The sequence below is a fragment of the Dermacentor silvarum genome, chromosome 4 (genome assembly GCF_013339745.2).
Source record: "Dermacentor silvarum isolate Dsil-2018 chromosome 4, BIME_Dsil_1.4, whole genome shotgun sequence".
Taxonomy (NCBI): Eukaryota; Metazoa; Arthropoda; class Arachnida; order Ixodida; family Ixodidae; genus Dermacentor; species Dermacentor silvarum.
The window spans coordinates 175,467,237-175,483,306 of record NC_051157.2 but is presented as its reverse complement, the minus strand read 5'-3'; the positions used below and the strand labels follow the sequence as shown (position 1 = coordinate 175,483,306).

Here is a 16,070-nt window from a genome sequence, read left to right as displayed (position 1 = left end):
GCGGACCAATCGGAGAAGCCGGCACCTCCCTCTTCATGCGGTTATCTATTTTCACTGTGCTGGCTCGGCCCCATCGAAACCCTCTTCACTAGAGCGTGCTCCTCGCCTCTTGTCAGCCAATTAGATAAGAAAAACCGCTGAGGGTAGACCATGTTATTGGTTTTGAAAGCGAACAAAGGTGACCTCCTATAAACGAGGAGAATGTTTGATTGGGTTGTTCAGACAACACTGCGGGTCACCGCCCGATGCTTGCCTCGGCGGTTACGTAAATTTGACTTCAGGAGTTTGGAATCAACAGTTTGGAATCATTTACGTTATAGCGCCCACAATATGAATACGCGAAGTTTGGTGAGAGCATACACAGCAGCTAGAATCAGCGATAACATTCGAGTAGGCTTCAATCATGCAGGCGCGTCTTGCGGTGAGCGATAACGTTAAGCTGTTAGCGGGTTAAATGCAGTCCCCGAGAAAAGGATAATTACGTACACGTGCTAATATGCACTTAGCCGTCGAGCACTCGAGCACCATATAGGAGAGTAGAAGTTTAAACTACAACACAAGAAAACATCATTTACGCTGAATTGTCATGGAAGCAGCAGGACTTTCAGACCCTCAAGTGATTCGGCAAGCTCGACATCGGGAGCGAAAACAAATAGAGCACAGCACAGGTAACGCTTAAAAAATTCGCGTTACACACTCCAGTCGTAACCGTCATGTGAGTTTTATGCTTTTAAGCAGACGAGGCGTATTCTTTGCTCCCATCATAAGTGCACGGAATATCCGCTAATTGTAGGCTTATTTGTTTTGTGAGTGCGTTCTATAAAAATATGCTAGTTGTTAGTAATACATCTATCGTTCTCGCTGCGTGTTTCGGCTCGAATGCTTGACTATACGCCGACATTTAGAAATAACCAAAAGCTTGCACGACGCCTTTCAATGGAAAGCTTCCAGTGCTGCGGAAAGTGCGGTGCCTTTGCAGAATGTCATAGACGACGACAATGGCATGATGATAACGAGTATAAAAAATCGCCGAAAAATGATTACGGCAGAATGGCTGACATGTTATTAACTCGAGAATTGAATCTTTCGTGCGAGAGATTTTTCCTGCGGTTTCTGTTTAAAAAACGTGGTGTGTATATCTGCGACAAATGGAAAGAAAATTACAATGAAACAGAGCTTGGTTTCTGGAAGCTGCCATTTTCTGGCAAAGGCGAATACAATAATTCTCTGTTTTGAAGTACTACAAGGTAACAAGAAGAGTCTGGCGCTTTATCTGCCGTTGGGGCGTTATCGGCAGCAGTTGGTGGACCTTTATCAGCAGTTTGTGAACCTTTATCAGTCTCATAGAAGCACTGAGCGGGGTTACGACCCCTTAATCTGTGTTTCTAGTTCTTCGAGCTCTTCAGAAGGCAACAACGACCTACATTCAACCGACCCTTTCCATCCACCACTAGGGCCTGGACCTTTGTGTTTTTCTTCGTCTACCGGCAGACGTGTCCGGCTGTATGCGGCCGTGATCGCAAAGCTCTGTGCAACAGATTGTGCCTGGACAATCTACCGCTTTTCCAACGCAGGTAAGCACTTCGTTGCTTGGAATTCGTAGCGATATATAAATTAATTACTCGGCCATAATTAGACGCAGTAATTATTGCCTAAAGCATGTTCAAATGTAAAGAGCATATTGTGTGACTGAGCGCAGTTGCCGTGGCATGCTTGGTTACCAAGGATGTTTCTTTTTATAACCTCCTTGTCGGTGACGGCTGCGTTGACATGTGTATGTTTAGATGGGTGGCATTGGGAACCATACACATGAGGAGACCAGAATAGCTGTGAAAATGTGCTTCGGGTACAATCCAGCCGACGAACTTCGTTTCTAATGCGTGGGATGCTCAGAATATTTTGTCCATTTTAAAATAAGGTATTCGGAGTGTTAAATTCAAACTGTTGACATTTAATCCAGCGCGATCTCCAAATCACTATAAAATTTGCTCACCTTGAGTGCTCTCAATTGCCTATCATATTGTTTTCCAGTTTGATTTCGCTGAGAAGCTCCAACGTCAAAATCATCCGTCATAGGTATCTTTTACATTATTATCAGTTTTAGTGCACGCGTTGCTGTTCGCACATAGAATAAGAAAATTTGCGATGTTCTTGTACATGTAGCAAGGGTTATTTGACGCTATCTTATTCTCCTCTGTGGAAAGCATTTATTCATTCTAGTTCTATTTTAGTAGTGTAAGTAGCAGCTTGCAGCTTGCAGCAAAACTGTAATTGCGGCTAGGTGTCATAATGATTGCCTGTTTTTACAGTTGAACAAAGTTCATGTAGAGGACGACTGGGGTGGTAAACTCGCCGTCGATATCCAACATAAAACGGGCCAAATGTCACCTCTTCAGTACGAGGTTGTTGGCACTGACTTCACCATCTCTGCTGACGATATCAAAATTCAGACACTGAGCCGCTGGACCGCCAAGAAACACTATATTCCGCTTTCATGCAAGATAGAGCTCAAACGAATACTAAAGAGAAACATTATTTCTTCCGTATAAGTAAATTACTCTTCTATAATATCGAAAACCCAACTCGCACCACGATAAGACGCATCGTAGGTCAGAAAAGCGCAATAACAAACACAGCTGGCAACGCCTCCTTGAAGTTCTTGCAGCAGCTCACTGCAACGTCACGGATTTTGACAGTGTTAATTAACTAGGGCCTAGTTAATGCTTTAGCGGTAAAGATCGACTACATTGTGTTCTAAAGGAGTCAAAGGTAGAACATAGCGAGTTCATGAACTTTTGTTGAGCCAATGCGGCCTCAATACTAAAAAATACTTTGAAATCAGACGTCACATTGACGCACAGGCGTTGGTGATTCCGCGCGAAATTCACAAAATGAAACTTTGACCTACATTTTGTCTGCTAATAATCAACTCATTATTTCAAAATTAATGACAATACAATTTTCAAAGAACGCTTTATCAGTGTAAACGGATTTAGTGTATTCCTTTAGTGTCCCTTTACCAGGCAGTTGGATATGTTAAATAACCAATAGTTGCCAAATAACATACTTCTTTGGCCCCACGAATCCTCAGTGGGACTTGCCGGCTTTTTATATACGGCTCTACATATCTATGCTGTATGTATCCAGAAAGCAGCACTGTTGTCATAAAAAAGTTAAACCTAATCCACGCACTGTGGGAATTAATTTTCTGCGAAAAAGTTTGCTGTTGGCTGGCTATCAAGGGTCGCTTGGGATTACGCAAAGCATGTATGCTTAAAACGAACAGCGATGCATCTGACGCAAACGCACGTGTGACGACAGTGGCAAGAAGAGAGTGACGAAGATCGTGAGTTGGCGATGGCATTAATTCTACTCATGCCGTTCAACGCGAGCTTACGGCAGGCCAGTTGTTGGATTTACAACGGAACTGAAGGAGCGTACACGAGAGAAATATGGATTGTGTCGAAATAAGCAACTACGTGAAATATAATCTTTAGTACCTGTGGAGATATCTTCGGTTCAATCTTAAGAAGACCATATCATTTTTTGGACTACACCGATTAAACGCTAAACCAGTACGGCCTGGGCGATCGAAAAGGTGGTACCGCATAGTACCGTTTCTACAAAGCGTTATCTGCTGCGACGTGTAGCTGATACATCGTATGTGTTTGATTCATGGTCGCACTATGGGTTTCGGGATATTTGTCTTCCTAGTATTTGCCGAGGGTTTTGAGTAGTGCACCTGAAACACTAGTTTGTGCTTTGCCTTCACTTCCTTCCTACCTCGGAATTTCACCCCATCGCAATATCAGAGCCGCAACGAGGCAGCGTATTCTTCTTGAATGCCGCACCACGGAGCAGTGGGAAGGAGTCCTTTGCGAAGGCACCTCTGAGGTCCGCCGGCACTGATCCAATGGGCACGGGCCATAGCCGAAGACGGCATAGGAGTGCCCGACTAGGGGCCGCTTCCCGATTTCCTCTGACCGGTCAATCAAAATGTTTTCGCCATATTTTTGCATTTGGAAACGCATTTGCTCTAGTTCTATCATTCAACGAGCTCAAGCAATCAAATTGTATGGCGTTTATCAAAGCATACTATTTATGCATTTCCCTATCCGAGCTGTCAACTTTTGCACTTTGCCTTCTGGCACACGCTTTAAGGAGTAACCAGGGCCGGTATTTTGTAGCGAGGCCTTTCCGTTAATAATGCCTGTTCGGGCATATCGCGCTTCGTCAGTGGTCGGAGCGACGGTCCGCTCGCGTTTTCAACCGGATCAGCCGGCTATGAGCGGTGGATGGTAAGACTAGAGTAGAATAAGTCATAATGCCTCGCTACAAAATCGCGGCCCAGTACACACCAGAAAAAAAAAACTACAGCTCAGATGCCTACCAAATCGGTACACCTGCAATAATGATAACATAGCAGCGATAAGAAATGCCACATCTTCAAAGCAATTCAGCTAATCATTGCTCGACAGGAAAACAACTACGGAAAGAGATAACATCGCTGACTTTTGTCGACAGTTGGCCGTCAGAGAAGCACCTTGATAGCAACCCAGTGTAGGCGCCAACACCTTCGTAAGAACAGATAACGGCCGAAAGTACATAGTCTTTTGTGAGAAGCAACAACATGCAGTCCGCTGCTACAGCATCCGCGATATTATGGTACGAACACCGTCTTTAGCCAAATAACGGCCGTCATCACTACAGTTTCACACCCGGTTGCATGCACCAGTGTACATGCAATTACATGAAATTAATTTTTACGCTTCACAGACGGCATTTTCTGAACAAAGTACATAAAGTAAGAGAAATCTGCGAATCCCACGCGCTGTAGGATTCAGTTTAAATAAACCTTTCGCTGATGTTTGTGAAGTACGGTGTTCTTGCTTAGCGATCATTTGCAAGTAGGGAACCTCACGACGCAGTTGGACACAATCTCAAAGGGAACCGCCCACTGCTCAACATACACTCGTTGCGCTCAGTTATGCACATATCACGTATTACCAAGAAGGAATGACGAAGACGGAGGCAGCACGATGACATGAAGATTACTGCACCACAATGACATAATGATGACGATGTAATGGCGACGATGGCATGAAGGCAATGACATGACAACGCTAGACTCACTACGATAAATGAAGACACTGGAACTACCACGATGGCATGATGACGACTGCCCGAAGACAATGGCGTGACGATGGAAATTACGGAGATGAAATAAAGACGACGGCATGCTGACAATAAAATGAGAAATCTGACATGATTACAGCCATATGGGAACAATGGTGTTACGAAGCTGGATGACAATGGTACGACGACGGCGGCTCGTTGACGAGATTACTTTCAATGTGACCCACGCATTCGGCTAGAGTCGCCTTGATTCGCGCGGTATCCCGTGTTTGTTTGTATTTATGTGCGGTACCAGCCACTCGTCCATGACTGTAGCCAGGAGCCAGCAAGCATGAGACAGTGGTATGACAGCGATGGAGCGATGACATGACTTATCATGTAAACCACGTATTCTACAAGAGCTTTTCAGCAAAACAGCAGCCAGCAGCAGCAGCAGCGGGAAAGTCGAAGAAATAGGGCAAAAAAGCTTTGCTTTAAAACTGTGATCAAAATAATTTATTGGCCTTTAAGTATGGCTAACCTAGATAGTAAAAGTGAATGATTGTAAGCGCATGATTGTAAGCGCAAGGCCGCCCAGACACCCGGAGTAGACCTCCCCGTCCCATCGCTACCCTCACCCCGGAGCGTTGCACGCGAAGGAAGACGGCGGGCTTTCTTCCCGCTTTCCTCCCTTGCATGCGCGAGATTAAGCCGCGATCGCCGGCTCACCTTCGCGCGCTTTCGCACACACATGCAGCATACGGCATGCTGCGACTATTTTATCGCCCTTGGACTTTATACGGAACCTCACGGCGACGGCGACCCAATGATAAAAATGCGCCTGGAGTGTCCCTATAATTGTTATCGCAATATAGGTCAACATGGAACGCTACAGAAGTTCCTATGCCACATGAAATAGAGCTTACGTATATGGTGGGAACTAAAAATGTTCACCAGCGAGTGATTTCTGAAAATAATGACCCATGTGTCGTAAAACACGGGACATCCTTCAGAATAAAAATAGTGGGTTATCGTTAAGAGCTGAGAAAAGAGGGAAGTTTGAGAGCATTAACAAAGGAAACATGAGATCGTTCGTTTAATGTAAATGTAACAGTAAAACGGAGTTGTCCTTAAAGTTTGTAGGTAGGTGTCCGTGGGAAATTGGCATAAAAACATAAATGCCAAAAAGCAAAACTAGTGGAGACATCCAGTGGTGTCGCCAGAATTTTTTTTTTTGGGGGGGGGGGGAGGATCACATTGCAGCGCGGCCTCCTCCTTACAGAATTGTCCAGGGATCAAATACAGTAATACTAGCTTGATTCCCATTGCCAACGCCAGTGTATATTAGATGCTGCAAACGAATTCTTGAACGCTACGCACTGTCAAGAAAAGTAAAGTGCATATTTTTTATAAATGAATATATTCGTATGTCCCCAAAAATTGTGGGAGAAAAAACTGATCTCAATGCTTCCGTGTTCTTTGTGTATTCAATAAGTAAAAAAAATATCACGCGAACTTAACAACTATATCAGTTCGAAACCAGCAAAGCAGCGGATGCAGCTGATTTGAAAAATGTAAAGGCCATGAAATGAATAAGTTGAGGACAAATATTTCGATGAATCTTTCTCAATGAAAAACCTTGTTTACATTTTTGTACATATGCAAACGCCAGAGAAAACCCTCAAAGACGCTGTCCTTCGTTCCGATTTATTGCGCAGGAGCAGATGTTAACCATCGTATATTGTAATTGCACCGAAATCATAGTCGCAACAGAGAGTACAAATAAACAGCAGGAGTTCTTCAAAATATAGATTAAAAATGCGAAAATGCAATGGAATATACAAATGCGAAGATACAGCTTGGTGGTATTGCGGATGGTACAATTACAGAACAGTCCTTTGAGATTGTCTGCGGTTTTCGAACCGTTGGTGTAACTGTGCTAATACGTGGTTCATGAATGGAATGAACCCAGTTTTACGTAATTATTCCTCAGCATTTTTTGATGCAACGCTCCCACGATTCTGCTGTCGGACACCTGTTCGTAGGCTGGTGATTTCCACATCCGCATGGTGATTCGCAGTTTGTTTTTGCCAGTACCTGTACTTGTGCGAAGATTTTTGAGAATGAAGCAGTCGCATTCTTGCGCTCATTTTTGATCGCCTGCTGTACCACAGTTGTGTCATCAATCTCGGCGCTCATGTCGATGTTCCTGGTCTGCAGGTTCTTTGACAGAGGCAGAGCCATCGCTAACGCATGCTCCGCCACATGCAGGCTCACAAGGAATGGCGGTGACAAAAGTACCAACGCTAGACTATTTGTCTGAACTGGACTTTCGCCACTGCCATTTAATTTATCCCCTCTAGAGCCGCCATCACATGTTCAAACGGATTGACAAATGAAATAACTTCATCATGTTTGTCCACCCAGCGCGTTTCACACAATACCAAAAGTCGCTGCCTTGCGGACTCGGGACACATCAAACTTATCATTTCTCTTAAAACGTGTGAGCGGTTAAGAGGTCTGCGGAAAATGTGCGGTGTTGTCTTCAGCGTTCCAAAACCGCTTCGGATGTCTGTGATGGAGCACTCCGCACAGAGAACTAGATTGAGGCAGTGGCTGTCGCAATCTGTGTATAGTGCGGCTGGATATTTCACGTGAACGGCAGCTTGCACACCATTCGTTTTACCATCCGTCGAGCTGGAAGCATCATAACCTTGGCCACCAATATGATGCATGTTAATTCCAAGGTCTAGCCAAAATCTTATAATGGCGTCGGCGAGGGCCCTGCCACTTTGGTCCTGAATTGGCACAGAATCTAAAAACACTTTTTCGATGTCGTTGGCACCCTTGTTTAGCTACCTTGCACAATGTGTAAGCTGTTCGATTCCAGCAATATCCGTCGCTTCGTCAGCAAGTGCTTCGTCGCTTCGTCAGCAAGCCTGCAGCGTTTACTTTTTCAACTAGGCTTTCTTCGATAATTTCACCACAAATTTCTATAATTTGGTTGCGTACACCTGGGCTTAATACGAGGCATTACTGGGACAACTTTTCAAATGGTTCCTCATATCTGTATCTCCACAATCAGCTCGCATGCGAAGAAGCGCTCTGAAAATAACAGTATTTTCAGCGGGGGCTTTGCTTAAGTCCATAGGACCATTGTCCACATCCGCAGAGTAAAGGCCACGGAGAACCAGACCTTGACGCCCGAAAATAAGATCTGTTTCAAAAATAGGCATTTCATTTATTCTGTTTTCTCTTACTTTACTTTATTTACCTGCCCTGGTCCAGCTGATCGATCACATTAGGCGCGCTTCCTGAAAATGTTTGGAGAAAATTATCAGCTGCCAGCTGACAGTCACGGTGATATCTATTATTTTCGTTTGTGTGAAAGATTTCGAGCGTGTGCTTCCATTTCTGAAACGGCTTGGACACGAGGGCTCCAGTGCGCACATGTTTATAAGAACATGAAACCCATAAAGTTCCGGAATTGAAAATCTAAAGCACAGCTTTGGAAATGTCAGTGCGCCTTTCGCGTCAAAAGTTTATAACTTTATACCCGCAAAGTTTCGGAATTGAAATCCATGCGCTCCGTAGATTCTGCGGCCGCCACGAGATGCCGCGACGCGCCCGCTTGCCATCGAAAAGCCCTTGAAACTTCGTGCTCAGATGGGGCACCTTGCGTTATGTGACTCCAGGTGCATGGGCGTTGCCACAAAATCCAGCCCGAGTTCGCAATGTTCCCGCAGAAATGTCTTTTCAAGCGTGAAAAAGACATTGTAGACGAAATCCAGAATGATTCCCGGTGCCGGTGGTTGGTTTGGTCGTCGGTGCACGACAGCACGAAAAAATTTCGCCCCCCCCCCCCTGGCTACGCTCCTGGAGGCGTCATACAATATTTTGCCGCTTCGATGTTCTAAGAGCCACTTGTACATTAAATTTGAGATTCAAAGAGGCGGACGTTATTACCACGAGAAACCGAAACTTACAGTTACCTAATTAAGAATAATTTACTGATTAACTTCTTAATTATTTAAATTACGGCACATATTGCAATTTAAGGATTTTGACCAGTGGTTATGCCAGACAATACCACTTGAAATGAATGTCCAGGTTGACGCCACTTTCAAGATATGATTTCCAAACCGTGGGACGAAATGCTTGGGCCTATCAGTTATTTTTGTGCTTCGATGCATAAAAGAGTTTTGTCAAGAAAGTAAGTGGAACGACATCGCATTCTTACGGTGAGTTTGATAGCGCTTGTCTCCAAACTAATGTCATTCTGGGAATTCATTCCGAGTGGATACGCCTTGCGAGCACACTGGCTACAATTCATAAATTCTACTATGTGACGTAAATTATAATAATGAAAAATAATTAGTGAGTGTTGTTGATTAGTTGAATATGCGTTTGTATTTATTATGCAAGCAATGTTCGCCTCGCTGAATAACCGAGCTCTTGGACTAGAATTATGTCACCTGCAAACAGCAATTTTTAAAAATTCTTAAAAACTTGAAAATCATCATCCCGTAGGAGTTTGGCAAGGCTTTGTGTCACCAGAGAAAAACTTAGTGTTCCGATTATGATGAAAAACCTCAAACGAAAGGATCATTGATACATTAATAAAAGTGATGTGCACCAAAGCAAAGCTTTACAAAGCAACAAAAAGCCAGCCCTTCAATATAAAACTGTACATGCGATACAAAAGTTATCCACTTCCCTTTCTGCTTAGCTTAGAAAAGCTGAAACCAAATATTATGAACAAATTGTGCTTGATTGTGGCTATGATGCACAAGAAATGAAAAATTCTTAGTTCACTTCTGAACAAAACAAATTGGCGCCGATTAGAAGCAGAAATTACTCACAATGGTCTCACTTATTCGAACCCGCTTGCGATAGTGAGTGCATTAAGCAATTTTTTTCTTATGCTCCCATGGAAGCATAACAGTACATATATGCATTAAGGGGTCTTGTCCAATCCGTTTATTTACTTTCAACCAACCCGGACGAGGTTGTGTCACTAATTATCTATCTATAAATGACTTATGCTGGGCTAGAAGACAATAATCCTGGTCACGAAAAATTAATTTCTAAACCCATATCATTCGCTATTTTAAACATTATTACTGCGATAGGAATTGTATGGACAATCCAAGCGCATTTCTGCCATCGGCGCCGTCGTTGTAGCCTAGAAGTTCCGCGTAATGTCCAACAGCGATAAACTCGTCGCCGTGCGCCGTACGCTGTGTGTGAGAGTGAAAGCGTACGAGGGGAGCCGGCAATCGCAGCTCAATGTATCGAACGCGAGGGAGGAAGGCAGGCCGGAAGCGCGCGGTCGTCTCTTGCGCGCGTGAGGCACGGGGGCGAGGTGACGGAGAGGTCAGAGGGGGGGGGGGGGGGTGCGTTCTGCTCTATCGGCTGCTGCTTACAGCGCGGCCGAGCCGTATCTTAACAGCGATCCGCGATACCGGCGAACTGCGCGCCCGTGCGGTGCTCATCTTCAAAGCTATCTGCAATGGGCACAAAGTGCACGCGCCAAGTGCCGGTAGCTTCGAATGCGCTGTGCTTTGACGTTTAGTTCGCGTTGAAGCGAGACGAGAGACCGCGCGAAGGTCAATTTGCCCGCTGTTACTGGCGCGCTTTCTCACTCCGGCGTTTTCACAGCAAGTTTCCGCGACCATCGAGCGAGATGTTTTAATGTTTACCTGTGTGCGCGTCACACCATGCTTGTCTATTTAGTTAGTAAGCGAATGTTTACAACTTTTACGGCCAATGAAACTACAATCCTTTCTTCGTATAGCTCTCTACTAATGTGCTCTCGCAATCGATGCGAGTTTTCACCTAATGTTCAATAAAGGCCTCGTGAAATTAAACGGAGTAAGATTACTCCAGTTTTAAGAAACGTTATCGTTCATCACTAGGTAACAAAAGCCAATCTGCGTTGTACCATATTTACTAAGAATTTTGACATGCTAACCGGAAAGTGGTTGACAAAATACTAAAGAAACACTTTTATTTCATCGTACCAGTTTAGATTCCGTCCCGGTTACTCAATTGACCTAGTGCTTTCATCCCTTACCGACCAGGTAAGGTAAGCGATAGATGGTGGTCAGTTTGCAGGATCATATTTTTTTTATCTATTTACCTTAAAGTCCCCATGAGGAGATATTACATAAGGGGTGCGTGTACATAAAGGATCATTAAAACATTCAAAATTGCGATAACAGGCATTTAGTCACATTGGCAGAAAAAGATTTTGGGCAGGTGATAGCGACAATATTTTGAGGAAGGCCGTTCCAGCGTTTGGCTGCACTAGGGAAAAAATAAGCAGAAAATTAACAGTTCTTGCACGTGTACGAGAAGTCACCTGCGTGACGAGGTATATATGCGGGTGGGGTGATGTAACGAGCACTATTAAGTGAATAGGAGAAAAGCTTGTGCAATAGACAAAGTGTTGCTATGAGCGAGTGGAGAGATAAAGTTCGCAACTCAGATTCCGCTTTGATGGCGGTGAGACTGACTTCGTGAGAATAATATGATTGAATGAATCTGGCGGCACGTTTTTGTACCGCTTCAAGGTCATCTCCGAGGCATACATGATGCGGGCACCATATTGCTGATGCATACTGTAGTTTCGAACAGATAAGTGATTTATAGGCTAGAAATTTATCATGTTTGCGCGCGTGACCAAGGTGACGTTTCAGAAAACCGAGAACTCTACTTGCCGTTGATATGACGTTTGTAACATGTGCCTGCCATGACAGATGATTGGACATAGTAACGCCTAAGTATTTAAGTGATGTCACTGGTTGTATAGGTTCATTAGCAATTGCGTACGGGAACGCAACGGAGCACTTTTGGCGGGTGATAGCTACCAGTTTACATTTGGTCGGGTTAAGGGTCATTAGCCATCGTTCGCACCATTCCTAGACACGGTTCAGATCATAAGAAGTTTTACTGCTTCGCAATGGTTAGAAACTGATCGGTAAATTACACAATCGTGAGCGAATATTCGGATTTGGCAAGATAAATGTTGAGGCAAGTCGTTAACACATTTTAGATATAGACGAGGGCCGAGAACAGAGCCTTGCGGCTACATCAGATGTTACAGGAACAGGGTCAGAGCTATGGCTACTAACAAGAACGTGTTGGGATCGTTTAAATGACGATTCCTCGATCCAAACCAGAACGTTGTGGTCAACCTTTAACTGGATTAGTTTTAGTAGCAAACGTTGATGGGACAATTTATCAAACGCTTTTGCATAATCTAAAAAATGGCGTCAGTTTGCGTTGGCGTCGAGGTTAACATGCACGTCATGAATAAAAATTGCCAGTTGTTTCTCGCGTGAGAATCCCTTTGAAAGCCATGCTGGGATGGATGAAAAAAAAATGTTATCGAGACGTGCTATGATATGAGAATAAACGACATCCTTAATGATATTGCACGGGACAATTGTTAATCTTATGGGGCGGTAATTTAGTGGGGAACCTTTTTTTTACCTGATCTGGAGACAGGAACAGCCTTCCGTAATTTTCTCGGGTTATCATTTAACAATTTTGACAAATCACACTTCAAAAAATTGTACTTAGCATTGCGCACAGCGATCAGGTAAGCATTCTCGGCAACTTAATACCGCTGCCACGCAGTAAGCGAGCCTCTCAGGCAGCACGAAAAAGGCGCTTTTTTCTGACTTCTAATCTCTTTAGCTTCTTAGTGTACCACGGCTTTTGGTGGTGTTCATGGAAGATAATTTTAGGATTGAATTTGTTGGCCAAGTCCTGCATATTGCATTCGAAATCTCCCAGCTCTCCTGGAGTGGCATGTTGTAATAGTGGGCTTCAAATATTGCAAAAAAAATTTTATCTCGTTGTTAATCGCGTCGTGTAGTTACTTTTTTTCATTGAGAAATATTTTTTTCTGTGCTTTGCTGCATTCACGGTAAAGCGACAACTCCCCGTGGATAACTTTGTGATCACTAATTACTTGAAAGTGCTTGATGGCTGATAAGCTTTCGGGATTCGTAGTTAGTATAAGGGCCAAGATATCAGCACTGTCGCCAGTAACGCGCGTTGGTGACTTTACTTACTAATTGAGTGAGATTGGCATTCAAACTTACTTCTATAAAATCCTTTGCTTGCCGGTGGTTTGTACTGGAGGGGCCTAGTTTCGGCCAGTCGATACAGGGATAATTGAAATCTCCGGATAGTAAGTTATGTGAATTGGGGTGTTCTGTACCGAGATCGCTCAGAATATTGTTAAGTTTGCTTGAAACGTTAGGTAAAGTATGTGGAGCTCTGCAGCCAACACGAAGTAAAAGGGATTGCGGTAATGAGCAAAAAATAAGCCATAAGTTTTCTAGATCGGACACCATATCTATTGGTGAGCATGATAAATCAGGGCCCACAAAAATCAAGACACCTCATCAAGACCTTTTAAAGGCATTCGACAGCATTGGCCGCTAAATTCTTAACGGTAATGTAGATAGAATAGGTATTAAAGGTCCTCATTAAGTTATTACGCAATTACTCACAGGGCAGGTATGAGGTTGTCCGTATTTCCGATGCTTATTCTGAACCCATAGGTGCATGTGCCACAAGAATCCACCTTGGAGCCAATACTGTTTTCAATTTACATTAGCGAACAACCCGGCTGCCTCACATCTTCCAACTGCATTCTGTACGCTGATGACAAAGCAATATATATTTCTGGTAAATCTCTCACAACGTTGCTAATCACGCTCAATTAATATTTTTGTAACCGGTTAAGCTGCGGCAAATGAGTATACTTATCATTGATGGCGGGGAAAATAAATTTCTTTTTTTTTCGCAACAAACATCATCACTGTGCATCCCACTCATTTCCTTTGTTACCATCATATACGAGCAAGTAAATTATGTACATATTTATTATTGAATAGTAAACTGTAACATAAAATTCCAACGCTCTATCACTCATCGGAAGGATTTCTTGCATAATCGAATACTCATTCTCATTAGGGCACAACCACTCTTTTCACGGCGTCTATTTGGCTCACTGTGCTTTGCGTTCATCCATTTGCTCATCAATTACTGAATCACCTTATGGGAGTAACACGCATACTACTCACCTAAAACCGCTACAAACGGTGAAGAATCAGGCACTCACAACTATAACGGCAAGTCCGCATATAGCCATGCTAAGCAATTACTACAAGGGCTTGACATTCCCGGATGTAGCTGCCCTTGTTAAATATAACCTAAGCGTTTTTTTTCAAACTCTTGAACAATCAAATCTGGATGTCGCTACTTCCCAAATGAGTTTTAATTTACACAAGCTCAACAAGGTTCACGCTGGCTAATAACTTAGGTTATCTAAAATCTTAACAAAAGTTCGCATTATTTACGGCATACAGACTGTTAACGTCGCGGCCGTATCGTTGTGGAATAAATTACAATCTGTAATTAAACCCCTAAAACTCCTAGAATAATTCAACAATTCAACAAATGTTTTATTGCGATAGCAATTATATGGACACTCCAAAGCATATTTCTGCCGTCGGCGTCGCCGTCGCCGTCGCCGTTTCCGTTGCCGTGAGGTTCCGTATGACGTCAGTGGAGATGAAATCGTCGCCGCGCGCGGAACGCTGTATGTGCGAGTGAAAGGGCGCGAGGGACGCGTGCTTTCACGGGGAGTGAACGCACGGCGAAGAAAAAACGCGCGTTCTGCGCCGTGCTCCCTTAAGGGCTGCAGAAGTAGGCGTCTCTATCCTCCTTTACAATCACCATATATGTAGAACAAACGCACCTTCTTCCGACGCGCGAAAGGCCGTGGCGGGGAGGGGGGGGGGGAGGCGACGTTTAGCTGCGGCATGAAGTGCCTATTTATATCAGAGGCTCCGGCAACAGTCAACAACGCCGTACACATTTTGTGTGAACGCGGGCAAAACGCCGACGGCGTCGACAACAGTTCTGCGTGTTGCCGGTGCTGCTGAATGTCCAAGGGTATACACCTGATAAAACTACTATCATTACTCCGTATAGCTCTCTACGAATTAGCTATCGCAATTGATGCTTCGCCTTTCAGGTGAAACTGCGACAACTTTTTTTATCTTACGTGATTCATGTGTGTCACAGTATACTGTTCAATTCGTTTTCTTTCATATACTGTCCTAGTGTATTACATTTGTTTGTTTAAATGCTTTTTTTTCTCAATTTGTATACTTGCCTTGACATTACGGTAGCAGTTACCATCTAATAAACTGATGCGTATTCATGTTCTCGTTTTTTTCCGTAGTTACCTCTCATAATATGTATTTCTTTAATTGCATTCGCCCAATTGTCACTGTTGCTATCAATGTAGTTTTGCATGTTTATTAGGTACAGAAGGCCCCAATTCTGAACTAGACACGCGCAGTTCTAATGAGGGCTCTTGAATTAATTCAAAGTAACATTAACGCCCTTCCAGTGTAACAGCAATGAAACACGGTCTGTAATTACCGAACCTATCACTACGCCTTCAGTTCTACCGCCTTTGCTTTTTCACAAAGTCTACCACCATTCGTCAATGCGTATCTAACTTGTCATGCCTTGCTCATCTGAACTTATCGCTCAACTCGGACTGATCATCAGCACAAAGTTAGGTGCACTTTCTGCAACACAAACACTTTTTCTTACTCCTTCATACCACACACATCGAAATATGGGAACCACCAACCCGTCGACATGTCTATTTCTGATCACATTTCTTTTTACGATCTTTATCTACGCACCTTCACTGCGATAACCCAGCGTGATCATTTGATGTATCCCTGCACCCGCCTCCCCTTTTTTTAATACGTTTTCCAATGTCTAGTTCGCTCAATATTTGTTTCGTATTTGATGATTTGCTGCTAGTCTTGTGTAACATACCTTGTTTCTTATTTTATTTTGTTTCACATTCATATGTTATGTAACCCACTGCCCTCCACAATGCCTCAGCG

General features: G+C 43.7%; 1 protein-coding gene across 1 annotated transcript in view; it reads left to right on the top strand.

Moving 5' to 3' along the window:
* Window positions 1–1,353: 1,353 nt before the first annotated feature.
* LOC119449056 (uncharacterized) overlaps window positions 1,354–16,070 on the top strand; it is a 102,482-nt gene continuing 87,765 nt past the window's right edge. The window contains exon 1 of the mRNA XM_037712248.2: window positions 1,354–1,574. The gene's annotated coding sequence lies outside the window, so the exon portion shown is untranslated. The remainder of the gene's footprint in view (window positions 1,575–16,070) is intronic.